This window comes from Anguilla rostrata, chromosome 13 (genome assembly GCF_018555375.3).
Source record: "Anguilla rostrata isolate EN2019 chromosome 13, ASM1855537v3, whole genome shotgun sequence".
Classification (NCBI taxonomy): domain Eukaryota; kingdom Metazoa; phylum Chordata; class Actinopteri; order Anguilliformes; family Anguillidae; genus Anguilla; species Anguilla rostrata.
The window spans coordinates 28648134-28667945 of record NC_057945.1 but is presented as its reverse complement, the minus strand read 5'-3'; the positions used below and the strand labels follow the sequence as shown (position 1 = coordinate 28667945).

The window sequence follows — 19812 nt, the reverse complement described above, 5'->3', positions numbered from 1 at the left end:
ATTGTCGTTTTTTTCCCAGTTGCACTCAGTTGAAAGCATTAAACAGATGTAGCCCTGTCTTGATTCATGGAGAGATGAAAGACTACATACAATCAGAAAGTTATCTTTCTCCAACTTATAAAGGACAAAGAAGAACATTTAAGCACCCAGTCAAAGGGCTTTTAAACTGATGCCTTTGTCAAGCCCGCATCAAACGGCCAGCCTTGAAAGTGAATAGTATTGCTTTGTACTCTCTGCCTATGGTGGAACTCTAGTGCTCCATTACAGGCTCAGACAGACACCCTAACGTTCACCCTCCTTGAATCACTTCACTGCCATAGAACTTTAGAAAGAGAGAGTGCATGAGAGAGAGAGAGATAGTAGTACTGATATTTATGCTGATGAGAGGGAAAGATATTGAGAGTGAATGTCTTTACCTTGGAAAAAACTGTATGTTCAGTAAAATGTCTTTCAGAGTGTGGCTCCTCCTGTGTGTCTCAAGTCCTCCATAAGCATGCAAAGGGTGTAAACACACAGTCACACGCAACATCCACACTGCAGAATCCACCCTTATATTCCAACAGAAGCTACTCTCTCACCCAAACCTGTATTACCAGTATTGCGTGGGGAATTATAATAAACCCAAGGGCAAAAAATCTACATGTTTAATTACGGAAAAAAAAATTTAAAAAAAAAAAACAGTTTCTTTTTTCCTGTGCAGCGTATTCAGCACCATGCTTCAGAATATATGTGCATATGCCAATGTATATTCATTATGGTCATAGCCTCTGAAGCATTACATTTACATTACATTGGCTTTGCAGACACTTTTATCCAAAGTGACGTGTACTAAGTGCATACCAAAGGTCACTGTTACAACTGCCAACACATTCTCATAAAGGACTAGTCATGAACATCAAGTCTAGTTCACGCAGTAAGCACAGGCTAAGTCAGTAAAGTTATGACAAGTCAAACTAGAACTGGAGCAAAAAACAACTTACAATTTTAGATCTCAGCAACAGCTATGTTCAATAAATGAGGCTAGCAGTCATTGTTTTTCCACTCTGTGCCAACAAGCTACCCATCCTAACTTGGCTGAAATCAAAGATGCTCATTTCACAGCAGAGTCACCTTCACAGGCAAAATTACACCCTGAAACATGTGATTTCCCAAAGCAACTATGCTGGGTAGTGCACAGTGTTCTCTCAGCTATATTATTGAAGTCAAGAACACTGGCACTCTGCAAACTATTAGTTGTTCAGGCTAAACAAACCTCAAACCATCTTCTCATTTCTTGTTTCACCAAAAAATGGAAAGCAGTTGTTATGTGTATACAGCATATATTGTTTGTAGTTTACTTCAGATATTGTCACTGCATTATTGGATTATGGTAAACTGTTATGGTATGGCATAATAATTTGCATAGAATTCACAGGGATAGCTCAAGACGTCACAGAAAATTATGCAATATTCATAAGTACTCTGTAAGGATGTGTGCCAGAGTTTATGTTAATTGGGAATCCTGAAGTTCATCAACGCTCAGGTTTTTCCGACACCAATGACCTTGTAACCAAATATAAACCTCATTAGGCAGATGACATTGATGATATTTCACATGTGTGCCCTATGACAAAATCTGTAGAAGATAATGAAATCATCTTTGGAAGTAGGAAGATAATCAGATTTTGGCTACATCTCCAAGCCCACAAATTGGAACTAGCACTGATCACTGCTCCTTTGTGTCATTATTGGTTATGTCTCTTCTTGTAATCCTATCCAGACTGCTTTAAGCTTGTCTCACACGAGAGGGTCAGTTTCTATTAATTTGCCCCCCTATGTATTTTTACACGATTATAAGATGTGTACACATGGGCAGAATCTATGCTGGATGATTCCCTAATAAACCATTTTAATATACCACTGCCATCCATTATATTATGCAGGCAGTATTCCATCTGTACCGTTCCGACTGCACTGCCCACTTAAATTAGACAGGGTAAATCAATAGTGTTGTCTTCCTGTGAGTTGACAGTTCAAATGCTATTCTATGACATTTTGACGGCAGATAACGCTGTGATAAACTGACAATTCATGTTCTCTGCTATCCATACACACTTAATAATGCTTCATCTCTACAGTAGTACAAGACAGCAGGGTTGACAATATGAATCGTTCCAGCTATGAGTGCTTTGTCCCGGGCAAACAAGCACACCACCTATAGACCATAAAAGCTGATGATTGTACTTACTTTGATTACACTAATGTGTGCTTTGCATGCTGATTTCAGTGTGAGATGAATGTGAGTGTAAAGGAAAGATTTAATTAATTTGCAGGTTCTACAGGCTTGCACCAGAATAGTCTGCCATCTATCAGGATGATATAGATGTGCATGTCATTTCATTGCTCCCGTTAACTATTTATTTATTTATTTTGTAATTGCGTTCAGCTGATTTTTGCATTTATATCGAAAGGCTTGTTAAGCGGAGGTCTAATTTAAGATACAAAACAAATCCAGAATTATCCACATAAACACAAAAACAGATCGATCCAGTTGCTTCATGAGAGCCAAATCCATATAACACGCACACACACACAGGCCTAGGCTAATATTTGTTTATTAATTGCCTGTCATGTAAAGTAAATCTGTGTGCTCTTCTCACGGAGGAAGACAAGCTAGCTAGTTTGCTTAACAGGTGGAGGATGCATTGTTCATAAATGATGTTTTCAGTTGTTCATACAATGGCATTCAGAACGACAATATGTAAAGGAACAATACTGTTTGGTGGAGGTAACATAAAAGAAAAACCTTGCACTGAACTTTTCTTTTTGCTTTGTTAATATCAAAGTAAAGGAAATGCTTTGTAATGCGGAAATATTACTTGGTGATCTCTTCAAATATTAGCCTTGGCCAGTCCCTTTTATCTTATGAGCCACAAAGGCTGCTATTTGTAATGCACCCACACTACTAACCTAGCATGTTTTTTTATGTTGATGATAAGTTAGTAATCCAACCAATGATGTTTTTACTGAAACACTAAAAACAAGAAATGAAATGTATACAACTGTATCCTCTTGGTGCAACACTCAAAGGGTAAAAGAGACAGGATGGCAAGGGAAAATAGGTTACATCTCAAGACAGTGCTCATAAAAATTCATATATGCTAATAAGAAAAGCTTTGAACATTTCAATTTCATTGAATATTACATTTCATGATAAAGCTTTGCTTTCGAAGTAAATACCTTACACATTAAATGGGTGCAAAATTCTCCTCCAGATTACTATTTGGTAGTTAAGGTCCCTGCTGGAAGCACAAAATAACAGGCTCAATTATTTATTATTTATTTATTTTTTTTAATACATACACACATCTCAAAGGAGCATTGTGCAAATTTCCTCCTGCACACTTTTAACAGGCACTATTTCTTTAATCCGGTTAAAGCTAATGTTGGAGGATGATCAGACATTGATCCAGTATGAATAACTTGACAATAACTTCACAGTCTGACCCAATGGTGCAGGGGTTACCCTCTTGAGCAGTGGATACGATACCCACAAAGGGTGCAATTAATCAACATCAATAGGACTCCACAAAAGCTCAGCACTGGAAACACTGATCGATATTACATTCTCTTCTCTGGGTTTGACTGATGAAGGATCAAATTTCTCAGTCAATACAGAAAGCTTGGAGAAACCAGGAGCCACAATCAAAGGGTAAATAAACTTTGTAGGCTCTACTGTCATGAACTGCTTAATTGTTCCGTGAAAATCCATGTGTGTAATTGGGTTTGAATGGAAGATTTAAAAAAACCTTAAGCTAATATTGCATTTTCATGTAGCTCACACAAATTTGCAAGATTGCAATATATGAAGGGGAGGAGGGTGGGGGTGGTGTGTTTATGTGCCACAATGTATTTACATCTATCCATTCATGGGTTCATACGATATGTATAGAATACCAGCCCATATCCATATCAGGCAATTCATTTTCAACTGCTTTAAATCTGGTTGAATGGCACACATGGAACTTTCTATAACATTTCTTGTATGACATCTGCAAGGACAGGGACACACAGCAGGCCAATCAAAGCCCAGTGCCCACCCCTCTATCCAACAAAGGGGAATCTGTGATGTTCAGTCAAATGCAATGTTCTTCAGAATCTGACACTACTGAGCATTGCTGCAGACATTGCCACATCCATCCTCGCCTCTTTTTGTTTATTTGTTTGCTCAACATTTATCCTCCAGACAACTTTTTGCTCTATGCATTAAGACGTAGACATAGGAAGAAGTAAGAATTCAATTCCATCCCCTAGAATTGCCTCTGGTCAAAACAACAGCACTTGCTTTGTTTTCACCGCAAGGTCTTTGTTCTACCCCAAACTCACACAGATGGCCACAAACGTCTAGGATAGTTACAGCACCATATCCTCACAAAGCCTTTCACTTCTCAGAAAGATTTTATTGAGAGTAGATGTCACAGCCAACTGAGTTTTTGTCTTCTCATTCTCTACAGATTTGAATGGTCTAAAACCACACTGGCTCAAAACCTGTCCTATGCAAGGAAAGAGTAGTCTCAGACATGCCTCCGCAGGTTTGGGAGAAAAAATGTCAACAACGTGTGCACACCACATTGCATATGTCTTTAAGCCAGATAAAATCTGTTAAGAGAAGAAATGCATCTTTCAAAAAAAAATTATTTAAATAATATTATTTTGGTATTGTGTGATTCACTGACTGCTTGATGTGTCTACCAGCATGAGTGTACAAGCCCTGCCATTCCAGCTGAATATTTTTCAAGAACCGGCATGTGATCCTGTTTTCTTGGAGTGAGCTGGGGTGAGTCAGCTAAATGGTATAAATTATGCAAATGATGTTTTATTTCTCTTGTATCTTTTATTTTCTTGAATTTCTATTATAATATCTTCATAAACACAGCTTAGCAAGTCGATTTTGAGAGCATACCTGTCTACAGTTTTTAAAGAAAATAATTGCTTGAATTTAATTGCACATGATGTTGTAAAGGCCAAATGTTACAGTGAAACTTTATGGTCATCATTGTATCATCACACGCAGTTAAAAATTATTACTATATTATGAGGAACTATCTCTGTTCGACAAACAGGAAACTGTACTGTTGTCAAAATTACCAGGAATGTCAGGCACAAGCATGTTCACAAAGCCGGACCTGTCCAGATCTGGATGTGCCAAAGCAGCTGAGGTCACCAGAGTTCACATGGGAGTGGCAGCTTTAACACTTCATGGTGTTTACTGAAAACATTCTTCAAATGTCAGCCGGGACACGTAAAGTGTGGTACACCTTTACTCGGAGCCTTTAGGTAATGTCTATATACTCTACAAGAATGCAGTCGAAACCACTACTGCACTCTAAGGAAACATGCAATTCATTGTAACCAAATTTCAGTTCCGCTGGATTACTCTCGAACCAGTGTTCTGTTCATAAGAATCCCCCAATGTTCCTAAGCACTAAATACCCTGGAAACAAGAAAAGGTACGGACTAATGTGACCACCTCTCCTGGGTTCCACAAGACAGTCCCTTCAAACATTAAATCCTTTTTAACATTCCGTGCGGTAACATTTCAACAAGACGCAGATCATTTCCACACAGCCTAGACCTAATTCAAACATGACAACATAATTGTATGTTTCCATATACAGTTGTGGAATTGTACTTTTTTGGAATGTATTATTAGCCTGTCATTATTATTAGCCAGTGGTGATCAGAGATGGCTCAAGCTATTCTTCAGCCTAAGGTGAGGTAGCGAATGTGGAGGGTGGGTTATGGTCAAAATTGTTGACCCGGTGGGTGGGGAGATGCTGGGGGGATTTGGTAGGTATTGTAAACCAGGGGAAGTAGCACTCAAGGATTGGGGGGTGGGTATTTTGCTGGCTACTGTATCATGAACATCACCTTCATTTGGCACCTCCCCCCAGATGGTTTCCACCCTTCCAGACAGAGGGCGCATTAGGCAACTGCCTATGTCGCCTATGCCTAAAACCGGCCCTGATTGTTGTTGTTGTTGTTGCTGTTGTTGTTGTTGTTACTGCTGATCTTCATGATAAATATAATCAGTGATTTCCAGTTGCATGGCAATGCATATAATCAGAGCACACAAACAAACTACAGGGGAAATAGAATTTACTGGCATTTAAAAAAATACATATTTTGCAGTCTCTTCTTGATCTATCACACTAGGAAAAAAAATTTCAAACCTGTATATTCCAAGAACATTATGGAACACTGTTCATCATTTATACCTTTTTTAAATATATATTTACACAGGCTTAGCATTATGCTTACACAGCTACAGTAGATAATTACATTCAAGAGATACAGTAGCTCACTAGAAAAATAGATGGCTTGAACTCTTGACTGTACACATTTACAAAGTGATATTATTGTAACAGTTCAGGCAGGATTGCACTGTGGATGGCTACAATTTTAAATAAATTAGCTTGCTTGCAGTACATATTGCAACAGCTATCTAGGCAGATATCAGCAAATCCCATAGCCTGTGCTGAGCCTAGCTAGTTTTCTCAAGAACATTATCTACCCAATCTGGCATGGAGAGTATTCGTATCCACATTAATAAGAACTAGGTGTCTAGCTAAATCTAGCTAACCAAATGGCTTACTACCTAACCAGTGACTGATATTACTGACCTTCCTGCCAACACAATGAGAAACTGGATCATGCTTGACTTAATCACATCACCAGTAAAATTAAATATTATTTTGGCTGTGATACATCATATCTACATCAAAGATACTATTTAACGCTAGCTACTATAACAGTAACTGACTTAAAATATGTAGTCACTTAAAATATGTATTCAAACCTGTAGGATAATAATGATATATCTACTTCATCACAGTTAATTATGCATTGTATCACATTTATAATAAACAATGTGCATGTACTTCAGACATTATTGCCAAATGTCCTTCTGCATAGCATTTCAGATTAAAAAAAATATATATATATTTTTTAATATATATATTTCAGTCTACCCAATGAATTGTCACCCTGTGTGGATTGAGTGTTCTACACCTTTATTTCCTGTGTTAGCCTTTTATCCTTATTTCCTGTGTGTGTATGTGTGTGTGTGTGTGTGTGCATATGCTGTATTTCTGCATATCAAGATCCCAGTGCATAACTTTAACAGTGTCACTAGTATTTTCCTGCCCTCTTCAATGTGGCCTTCATATGCTCTGAAAACAGTCTGATGGCCCATGTGAGGCCCCTACACAACCTGCTGCTATTACTGCACACTATGCTAAAGCCATGACATGGGAAACCCTGTAAAAGTGTTAAGAGCCAGGAGCATTAGCATTTTGGAAGCAGATGAATGAGTCCATTTGTTCTCCTTTCAGTGCTTCTCTGAAAGACTCTATTAATGTGAGGTCCAGAGATCGCACTGTTTTGCTCATATTAAAGTTGGGATTGTAAGGGAGAAAGTTTGTAAGTGAAGTGAAGTTTTCCCTGGAGATTTTTTTTGAGCTATGTGCCCCTCTTTTTTCAACCAGTTGCTAGAGTCCCCTTAAGGACTATGTGAGGTCTCCTTTGAATGGTGGATTTGACGTAAAGTAATAAAAAGTGACTCCCTGCTTCTCCAGCAAACAACATAAACTCACAAATACACTACCGATTCCTTACATGTAAATGATATTCTGTTGAGTAAAAGCAAGCTTCCCATTCAAGTTTTAGCTGAGAATTACTGCCTAAGACAGCAGGAAGTCTTTTTGGTGTTAATGGTATTCTACGTAATATTCATGAAGTGCTTGCATTCATTCACAAAATAAACTAAACTAATGTAATCATGCTAAACTAATTTTAGTTAACTAATTACTTATTTGATGGAAAGACAGACATTTCAGGGTTTTTTCAAGTAATGATATACATATAAATGATTTAATGATTTCACGTTTTCACTTTAGTGTCATTTATAATGTAGTAGACAGATAGACCAAAAGCTGAGATAAATACGATAAAGTGAGATATTTAAAAAAATCATACCTAATCATACCTTCCCTTTGGAAATCTCTTCACCTTGTTCATACTGTCACATTTCACATTCCCTGTCACTCATCCGGTTCTCACCATGCAGTATTTGTGAGTCATATGCGTGAGTAGATAAACACAGTCATCATGCTTTCTTGCGTGAGTTCTTGTGAAAGCCTGTGACATTGTCAAAAAAATGACATTTGTATGACTGGCCAAGGAGCATGTTGTGGTTAAATCTTTTTTTTTTTTTGGATTTCATTGGCCGTACTATTGGTTAATGTTACTGCGTGTACTGTAGGCATACCCAGGCAAAGCAGTCTGGAAGTTTTCTCTCCTTCTTAATGGTTTTCATTTATCTCTCCTTTTCTTCACTCAAAGAAACAGCAGATTTGAGCAGATTTCCATATGTCTGTCAATTGGGGTCTGTCAATCTGAGGATGACTGAAGTGGAAGGGAATTTGGAATCACTGGTGCATGGAATAGCCATCGTGTTTACAAGTGTACCCAGTATGTATGTATCCTGCTGACAGGTCGTAAGTAAAGACCTGAAGAAGTGATTTTGAGAGAAGCATTGGAATTCCGTATTTTCCAGGCTCACCAGGGTCAAGTTGTTGAGATTGTGCCAGAATGGAAAATAGACCAAATCAGAGCTATTTAATGCGGTATGCCTCAATACTGACCTTTTTCATCATCACTGTGGACAACTAAAGAACAGCATGTTTGAGAGGAAATGCCAGACCGAAAATAAATTAACCTTGGGTAACCCCCTACAGCATATCTTCACACTTTAATCTAAACTGTATAATAATTCAATTTCATGCAAACAATCTCCTAAAAAACCCTGGTACTGGAAAACTGCGTGTCGTGGATTTAATATGAATGCTTTTTTAAGAGGGTTGTAATAGACCACTCAAAAGCCTCTTCTGTTGTTATCTGTGCTAATGACGGCTGTGGTTTGTCTCTGTGGAAACAGCAGGACTTCTGTTTGGTCCAGCGGTGCGGTGCAGCTCACAGCTCCCTACTGTTTCGTCTGCCCTTAATCACACCTACTTGGGAGTATAATGGTGTAAGTGCATGGTTTTACATCTTTGCATCAATAACGAATCATACATGTCTGACTAGTTCAACTATCACAGGGTCTAAACTGACAAGTCTCTCATAACATTCCATGTTCTGTGCAACCACAAATATAAATAGCATTTGTCCAGGGTATGAAATATTATAAGTGATTAAAAAATGTATCAAACTGTGAAACTGATTGGATGTATGTAAAAATTTAGCGGAAGAATACCAAGGCCCATGTATTACTACCACTAGAGTACAACTACTGACTCCTTCTCCTTGCTGGAGTAACACTCACTGTACTCAACTGAGAATGATTCAAAGACGAGGCAGAGAGAATCAGGTAGAAGGAAACCAGATCTGACACAGACAAAAGAACCCTTTTTTCTTAAAAAAAAAAAAAAAAAATAGAACCCTTGGAATGTTTTATCCATCAAGTCGGTGGTTTTAATCTAATGTAACCAGCTATAGACATTTTTTTTGCTTTATAGAAATCGGTACTTTGTTAGCAAAAAAGGTCTTACAGAGTTTATGAGTCCACTATGGCCAGACTCTGAGCTGTCATTTTCCTGTGCAGTATAGCAATTGTTTCCATCAATCTGGAGTGATAAGAACATTGACCTATATCAGGAAGTAATCAAAGTAACTGGAAGCAAGTCATTATCTGTGTTTTCTCATCTAATATAAATTCACTTTGCTTTTTTAATCTTCTAACGTCAAACGGGAAGCACATATTGATTTTGAGATGAAATATTAAAGTAATGCCAGGAACAATCATGTCCAGTTACATCACTTCCTATATGTCGCCATTTCATGGTAAACTGGCTACCAAAGTACCATTGTGTAATATATCACTAAACATTAATCAGCGAAGCAATAAATACATACACTGTCAATCCTTACAATATGATTAAAAAATCATGTGTATACATCAGCCTATTTGTATGAAATGAATCATCCTTTAGATCAGTGGTAGTCATTCTTGCCCCTGGGAGAGCTGCAGGCTGGCTGGTTTTCAGCTTAAAATCAGCACCTAGTTCAGACCAAAGAAAATAGGTGAGGTGAGTCATCTATGTAATCAACTACTTTAATTTACCCGTAAAGTGTTGGGTAACAATGAAAACCAGCACATCCTCTCCAAGAGCAAGAGGAAAGTGAACACAAGAAGGGCTTGCTGTGTAATTATAGATATTAAAAAAAGGGGTCAGTATCGGATCGATACTCAAATTTATGTACTCAAAATCAGTATTGGGAATGGAAAAGTGATATTGGTGCGTCCCTATTAGCTAGCACTTGATGATGGAATGCAAATGGAATGGTTAAAAATACATTGCTAATACATCCATTTTTTGAATAGTGTTTGATGACAAAGAGAACAGCATGCTGTGGCAATGTGTTAAATTGCAAGTGTTGCAAGTGTTAAATTAAGCCCTTGACAGGGCAGTGCATTAATGCAGTGTAGCAGTGTGCTGGTTGAAAAAAAGAGCAAACTGCAGGACCCAATTACTATGGATTCCTCAACTAACTGTGGGTTTGGATCATCAAAAATCCATAGAACTCAGACAAGATGTCAGAGACAGCTGACACAACCCTAGTGTGTAATTGGCAATTGATTAAAATCATTTTGCAGCTTTTATGTGCTGTTGTGTAGCTGTGATGAAGCTAAACAGATAACAATTTAAATCAAATATTTTGGACTGTTTTAAATAATTGATTTTACACGCTTCAAGATTTTGCAAAGATTAGAATATTTTACACCCAGTTCTCGAAAGCCTGAGGTGGTATTGTACCTATTATATATTTATATATCAATATGAGTCTTAACTTAATTAGGAGTCTAGGGATAGCTACATCATTACCTCAGCCAGAAGCACCACTCCCCCACCACCAGATTTACCACAAATCCCTGCACATTGCCCCCTGAAATCCGGTCTTCAATAATGAAAAACAGTAAACAGTGCAATTTTAACCTCTCTGAAAAAAAAATGAGCACTAACATTTTAGCCCTAAATGAGGCTAAACGAGGACAAAAGCTCTGGTTTGTGTCCTTGGGGGAGGCTGTTGTGTTTAATGGAGGGAACCTCCTGCTTGCACGCTTCGAGCGGCTGTGATAACACAGATATTTCCCACAGACACGCTGGCACTGGCTTCAGATGAGCCTGCGAATCTGTCGAAAGAGCAGAAGAGGGGCGGCCATTACTGTATCCCAGGTCCCCGGGTCTGCAGCTCCCGCTCTAATGATGATGACTGTGGGGCTGCTGTGCTTTGCATTCCACCCACGACCTGCTTTACAACAGCATCCATCTCTCGCGGTGCTGGTGCTGCTCGCAGTGCCTTTTTCTCTTCCTCTTTTTCCCTTTGCCTTTCTTTTCACTGCGGGGTTGTTTCATCGAATTCCAGCCTTTCAACCGCACTGGCTTTCTCTGAATGTTCTCTTTGCAGCTTCAGTTATCTAAGGCCCATCATCCTTGAATGTTGCATGCGTTAGAGAAAGGAGGGCACCGTGAGCACCCAGCCAGTGTTTTTGGCCAGTGCGTTTTCACCCAGTCCAGACACTCAGGTCCCTGCCAGTCACACATGAGGTCAGCCAATGAACTCAGAGCCTTCACTGTTCTGCATTTGATGTGGTTTTCCACCCATATAACCTCATTACTAATCTAATGCACCCACGCTGATAGATATAGGTCTCCATAAGTCCTGCCATAAAGACCCTCAGCCCCAATCTTTTTTTATTAAAGTGGAGGAATGAGAGCCATATACCTGCATATCACATTTCAATGTAATTTTCTGTGTGCATTTGAGTAGAGAAAATCTTCATCCATTGCCGTTTCAGCACTGCATTGCTAGATTCCATTGAAGAGTGACTTAATGGAATTTCTCCTTGATATTCTGCTCTAGCCTTGTGTGGACTCAGGTTCCAGCTGCCACACTTCACAGCCCAGGGACAGGTAGACATGACTTTGCTGCCAATGCTCAGGAACAAAGTGCAACGTACTGTGCGAAAACAGAGCAGTTATTACCGTCCTCCACCTTATCATCTTCACAAATGGGAATATTGTCCCAAGACATTTCCATAACACTTCCCCCCCCCCTTTTTTTCCTTTATGTAATTGGCTTGGTACAGATAGGAACTAAAGAAGAGAAGATCAAAGTGAGTATTCATTTTCATATTATCTGAACAAGACTGTGGTTTTACTAGCTTAACAAACTTAAAGTGATTTTTCCATAATTTTTTAAAATTTGTGTGTGTGTGTGTGTGTGTGTGCGTGTGCGTGTGCGTGTGCGTGTGTGTGTGATTTTATTCCCAAGTGCACTTGCATAGAAGTTCTAAACTCTTGTTCTGCGACACATACATCAGATGAATTTGTTTTCAGTTCTTATTATGACAGAAGGACCAGTTCATGTTCCTCTGGTAATAATATTGCCTGAGAGGACATATTAATATATAAGAAAGCAAGCTACACAGGGAAAGGAAAGCAAAAAAGAACACACTCATTTAATACAGTATATACACGCCTAATATATCAAGCATATTTAGCTTTTGATGTGTCACAGAGTATGTGTGACATTTTACATCAATGGTGACAATTTCAGTTATCTCAAGAGGGTAACTGCAAAGAAAGAGTGTACTGATTTAAATCTGTCACATTTACTTTAATTATTTAATTTATTTAAAAACCCATTTGTTTAATTGAACTATTCTTCCTGGGTTAAAACACAAATATTGTACTACAGATACATATAAATTGAAGTAACGCACAATAATTACATGAAGGTACAAAAAATGTTGATAATTTTAACTCCAGTTCAAATAATGACAACAGTATTGACTGCACTTACATCTTGGCCTGTCTTTTGAATACTTGCATATCCTTGGTTAATTGTACTTCTGGTACTGAGCTCTGCCTCCGTTTTGCAGCACGATGTATAAATATGTGGCCCTCACAGTTTCTTTTTGTTTTTGGTGAATTCAAAAATTATAATTCAATGTAGTTCATAAATAGCAAATGTATTGTTTTGCAAAAAACAATAAGTCATAACAATTAAGCGAAGGATTATCAAATAAATAATGTGCAGTCTCTGCACTAGTCTTTACTGCAGCTTACCATGGTTCATGTCCTGCTTTCTCCTAGAGGGAAAACGTGTATTCTTCATGTTTGGGATTATTGAGCACACAAATAGAGAGTATATTTAGCTCTGACCGGGCTGGACTGTGAATACTGTGGGGAAATGTGGGGAAAACAGTGAGGGCACTGTTCAGAGGCACAGCTCTGACTGAAAGCAGTGAATCACACTTCAAGAGCCAGCAAACCATGTCCATATTCAGCAGGAGGAATGCAGACTATTTCCTAATGAATGGAGAGGATCTTGTCTGAGTGCCCTCCATACACTGTAGATGAAAGGCTGGTGCTTGGGGGGGCTTGCCCTGGCACACTCAAAACCAGACCCTCTGCTTCCCTCTCACCACAGGTGGTAGTAGGGCTAAACGGTGCTTTCCCATTTCAGAAGATATCAGGAGACAACACAGGGAGGTTATAGTGGTTATTGGTTTCCTTATGGGATAGTAATAATATTAGGTATGGAGTACTGGGGGTGTAGTCGGGGTTCCATGTGACAGGAACAGAAAGCAACATGACAACAGGGAGTCAGAACAAGAGGACAAGCTCAGCAGGGGAGATAGTGCTGAATATTCCAGACATGTTCCTCACAATTAATATCCGACAAAGGATGTGCGGGATGAGGGAGTGGAGATGAGGCTCGTGTTCTACAAGACAGCATCTGTGAGAGTGCTCCTTTCGGAGCTCTCTGGAGACAATGGGGAGCAGTGCCTGTGGACAGGTTTGTGTGGTCAGGAGCACGAGTGCCACAGCCATAGGCAACTCGAACTCTGGTAGTTTCATCACTCCATAGTCCCCGCTGAAGCAGGTTGCCAATGGAAATCATGTACAGCTACAGCCAATGGAACTTGAGGGGGAAAAACAGGCTTTAAATACATGAAACCTGAAAGATTCAATTTGGTGGTGGGCAGGGAATGATTGCAAATTATGCCTGAGGGAGCTGTCGGATATGCAATTGACTCTGGTTGTCAATCAAACCCAATCATCTGCAAAGCTGGAACCACTCACCCTATGGTGGCTATCATCCTGAAAATGCATTCCCTTAAGCATGGCACTTGAAAACAAGGGAGATGTAGTGAAATGTAGTTAGAACACCCTACCAAGCACAGAATATTTTGTCCTTTGCTTGAATTAAAATTTGATAGTGAATTCTACTAAGAAGTTTGAGCATATTACCCCAGTGCTCGCATCGCTTCACTGGCTACTGATTAAGTATTAGATAGATAGTAAGGTTTTGCTTCTGACTTTTAAAGCTTTGCATGGATTTACATCAGTACATAACTAATATGTTACTATCCTTTAAACCCACAAGGCCACGTCCTTCTCAAGATGTAGGCTATTTTGTACTTCCAAGAATATCTAAACAATTGACGGGTGGAAGAGCTTTCTTCGATAGAGCCCCACTGCTGAGGAACACCCTTCCAAAATGTATCAGGGAGTCTGACACAATTTCAATATTTAAGTCTACGGTAGATAAAAATGTACCTTCATGATCAGAATTATAGTCTGTTATAGTCTGAAGGCAGGGTAGAAAAAGCGAGTAGCCATAGAGTATTGCGAGATGCCATCCTTTCCTTTGTGTCATCTGTCAACAGTAGTAACCCCACTTTTTCTGGGCTGGCTCTTGATATGTGGGTATGTTTGTTTCCCTCTCATGACTGCATAGGTTCTCAATTTCTCTGTCCTAGCAGCTATGCATCTATATAAAACCACTGCTCGGCCAGTTGCCATGTTTGAGTTGAGACATCCCAAGGATATCCCAAGCCCGCCATTGCTGAAATAATACACATGGCTATTCCATCCTGACAAACAGCAGAAAACTTTCAGAAAAACAGAGAGGCAAACTCACCAGAGCCAGATTAATCAAAAACAACCTTTCCCATTAATTCCCCTGATGAGATTGTTCCCTAGTTCAGGCAGTCTGACTTCAAAGATAGATTTCTGCAAGAATCTTTCTATTATTTATTGATTTGTTTTGTTTTCAAAGCCACTGCCTCAAGGCTTTAGGCTACTGTGAATTGTCTAGGCACTGTGATTAGACTGAATTGTGTGATATGTGTGCTGGAGCTTTATTTATGTAGGAACGGTAAATCCATCATTTTAATGAATCTGATTTAAAAAATTGTTCTCTCAATGGATAAAACTTATGCTGAATATAATCCTGTTTCCTGATCCTTCAGAGACAAGTGGTTGGTAGACATGCCATATTCAAAACCCGCTACCCCCTCCCCCACCTAAAGAGCCAGAAGATTTATTCTTGAGTTTCACAAACTATGAGCTCATACTGTATGAGAAACAATGGAAGACACACATCTGATTTAATCAACTGAATTTCCATAAGCTACTTTCTTAAATGTCTGCAGCCATAATATTTTACTGGTATCTCTTGGGATCTGAACAGATTGAAAGGCCTCCCAGTTCAATTACCAAAAAAAAGAAAAAGAAAAGGACGCAGACACCATCTTGATTCTGCTGACTTGGAAAACGAGAATGGAAAACCTTGGGGGCTCCTCATAATTGAAAATATAGCCCAGTGGAGAGAGCCATCGACAGCAAGACACTAAGAAGCATGTTTTTCCTACCATTCATTTTTTAGAATTATAATAACCATTCAAGAAATTTCATATCAATAATGTCAGCACCTGGGAAACAAGGTAATTTCCTTCATGTTTATTTATTTATTTATTTATTGAAAGGGACAATGAGAGCAATGACACATTGTTGAGGGAAACAGTGCTGACATAAGCCCTTCTGAAATGGTAGCAGATGATTGGTTCTACCATACTGTACTTCACTAAAGAGTAAAACATCAACAGGAATATAAATGACCCTCTCCTGGAAGACTCCAGAAAAGCAAGTAAAGGAACACTAGGCTGTAACTTTAAATTAGTCCCACTGCAGTGCGTATCTGAAGACACACGTAAGAAACTACACAAATGCCCCCTCTCCAAATCTAGCCAGACCAAACTAGTACCACCATGATGCCCATGAACCAACTTGCACAATTAATCAATTACATCCAACTGTTTTATTTTAGAACACAAATATACATTACATATATATAAATATGTATAAATAAATGTAAATATACATATAACACTAAATTTTGAAGCAATTTTGCCACTATAGACTCCTGTGTTTGTCATCTGTAATGTGTTTTCCATATTTATTTTTGTCTAATGAGATAGTATAGACTCAACTATTGTCAAAATTAAAGGAGTAGTCGCTACATAAAATCAAAATTTTCTGATTATTATTATTATTGTTATTCAAATTATATCAAACCCAGAATATCAGTTCATTTAGCTGCATATGATAATTTGTCTCCATGAAACTGCCAATTAACATGATCATATGTTTCTAAATGTCACAGCAATCCAAATCCAAGAGGATATTCACACTAACATATGTTGGGGAGGGAAAGGGTAAAATCATGATGCACTGCTCCAACTGGACTGGCCTGTATTTTTTCCAGAGATTATTCTCCAATGCATAAATCTGCCCATTCAAAAACTGAAAAAAATGGACATGGGGAAATCGCATACGGCTGTGTTAGGTTCGCTTGTGTAATGACCTGATGTTTTCATCCTTGTTCACAGAACATTAACAACCGCAGGTGTTTCCCGTGTTGTTTCATGACATTTTGAACATGCCCCCCGGCTAATGGAGAAGGAGCTCTCTCAGGTCCCTGTTCAATCTAACCGCAATGCACTTTGTCCATATATCTGAGTTATGAGTGTACGTGACTGCTATGCACTTCCATGTCTTACTCATCGCTTTCCATTAACGTCAGTGGCCACTACGCTCATGACGAAAGGAAATGTGCGACACTTGCTGAATGAAGGGACAGCATTGTGGCTACATGGAAAGGCCTTTGTTTGGATGGTTAAAAAAAAAAACAATTCTGTCCCATATTCACCCACTTTGGAATGCGCTTGTAAGCCTGTCTCACCATAGTAACCTGCTCTGACCTTTCTGGAGAAGGCAGAACAGTGCACATTCTCCTCCAGTGCTTGTACTGAGCATGTACCCATTCCCATCCCTTAGCACATTTTTATTATATACTTATTTTTGGACTGGATTTTCCATGCCTAAACATATGGCCAAGCCGTGCCCATTCCCCTGCCCAAATACTGTATATGAATGTTAGATGTTAGCCGTATGGAGATATTGGGCCTCATTCACGAAACATGCGTACGATCAAATTAGATCTAAAACTGCGTGTAAGAACATTTCTAAGAACATTTCAGCATTCTCTTATCTATATTTCTTCCTGGATGTTCCTTTATGCAAATCACATGAACAGGATTCTGCAAAAAAATTTACAAACAGCCAGCATTCATCATTCATACACCTGGTATATGCACAGCATTACAGGCTTATAGCAGGTGCTCTTATCCAGAGCAACTTACACAACTTTTTACATAGCATTTACATTGCATCTATTTATACAGCTGGACATATACTGAAGCAACGCAGGTTAGGTACCTTGCTCAAGGGTACAAGGGCAGTGCTTTACCTGGGAATTGAACCTGTGACCTTTGGGTTGAAAGACCAGCTCCTTACCCATTATACAACACTCCAACATAAAAACAGAGGTCTGCACATGCGTCATGAATCCCATACTGCTTTTTAGGGGTTTTTGTGGGAATATTTTTAAGAACAAAAGTAAGAATAATTAAAGAAAAGTTTTGTGAATGAGGCCCATTGTGTGGCACAGCCCGCACTGAATGCACTTTATAAAGGCCCTTGTAAAACACTACTTCCGTAGATCCCAGTTTGCCTACGGCATAACTGCCATACCCATGTTATTTACAAAACTAATTCAAGAGCAGTACCTTAGGGCAAAAAAGTAACATACGGAAGTCTGACAGTCTTTGGAAGTACATCCTGTCTGGCTACAAAGCCCTTTTCTCACATCTATAACCATATTCATGGAGTGCTGAAACTTTGTTAAGCTTGGGAAATAATTCAGCAAGCTAGTTATGACTCACTGACTTCTGAATCAATCAAAGTGCCATGTTGAGTTCAAATGAGTTAGTAATGGACAGCAAACGGCAGTTCCACCCAATAGGTGACCCGTGAAGACATGCATTATTTTATTTGCCGTGTTGGCTGCATCACACCATTATTTTAGGGAAAACATATTTGCACATGTTCATAGTTTTTTCAGCTGACAGAACTTTCCAGACAAGAAAAGGTCTATTAGGAAGACACGCGTGTTCAAGAATAGCTGTATAAAGTAATTTGCTTCTGATACGGTCACCCAGGAGATGTACAATTCATGCGGGGAGGAAGCGGACATGAGCACAGAGACTGCTGAGGGCGGAACAGACAGAAAACATGATTCTTTTTGGCACCTTAAACAGTATCAGTGATTGTGGCGGCATATGGGACCGATGCAGGCACAAGACTAGAGAGCCACGTCTGTCCCTGCGGAGATGGAGCGTAGCGAGGATTGGATTGGGGTGGGTGAGGGGCCGGCTGCCTTATAGTCCATTGTGTCCAAGTCTGTGTTTATTAAATACACAAGGGGCCCCTCAGCCACTGACCGTGGAGAATGTTCACACACCAGAGCGGAATCGACACAGCGCACCATCCCAAGATCAGCGCACACAAATACAAATCCCGCCATTAGCTAGCCTCCAGGAAACCCATATCACTTTAGTGGCAAGAGCATTTATAATCATGATTGCGGCATTAAAAATAAATGGGGTTATTTAATCTTTTTTTTTGGTTCTGTACCCAAGACTCCTTATGCAGACCTAACAAGGTCATATGCTTTTCCACAGCTCTGTAGGAGTTTCCTAGATTAAATTAGCAACGATGAGCAGAATAGCCGCCCCTTAGTTCTCCATTGATGAATGGTTTTGGGGCCTAACTGCTTTGGCAGTGTTCTCACACTGCGTTTCCTATTTTGGGGAGAGGGAGAAATGGATCAAGGCTGTGTTATGGCCTTCTGTTCAGGGGACTGCCAATGTACCAAGGGCATGCATAATGGGCATGCCCTTCTTACAAAAGTAAGTTCAACATTTTGCTTTTACCTTAATATTCTGATTAAAAAAATAAATGTATAAAAAACATCTGTTTGTCAGAATACCTTTGTATTTGTCTTGGAATTTAGTATGCAGTTTGGAGAGTGACGACAAAGGGAACACTTTATCCTTTTTGACTGTGCCAACACCACATTATTTAAAAAAATTCCAATCATATTTCTTATAAACTGAGGATAGCTCAGCACAAGAGAGTTTTGGGGTGTGGAACTAGCCTACATGCTGAGGCTCAACAAAGCTGGCAAATAACTTCCTGTCCTCAAGCTGTTTTATTGTATTCATCTTAAAAGTTGAATTATTTATGGTTTACAGAAACTCCTTTTGGCTTCCTATCATGTTACCGATACGAGACATTTCACAACTCCTGGAGGAAAATAGGGGAAAACTAAGTACACACCAATGTTACAGGCTGGTTTCACAAATAAGCGGGAAAAAAAATTCAGAACACACAGTGAAATGCACATATTGGCAATTCACAAGATATAATCTGTAAATTTAATTTTGCCTTTAAAAATAATTGCCTTAATTTATGATCTATTACCGTATCTATCGATTTACTACGCACAGGAAATGCC

General features: G+C 39.1%; 1 protein-coding gene across 2 annotated transcripts in view; it reads right to left on the bottom strand.

Annotated features, from left to right (window-relative positions):
• Positions 1-19812, bottom strand: part of chl1b (cell adhesion molecule L1-like b) — a 74284-nt gene that overhangs the window by 46723 nt on the left and 7749 nt on the right. The window contains exon 1 of one of the 2 annotated variants that reach the window (XM_064304857.1): positions 417-547. The exons of the other annotated variant lie outside the window; for it this stretch is intronic. The gene's annotated coding sequence lies outside the window, so the exon portion shown is untranslated. Of the gene's footprint in view, positions 1-416; positions 548-19812 lie in introns of those variants that run through there. 2 annotated transcript variants of the gene reach the window in all.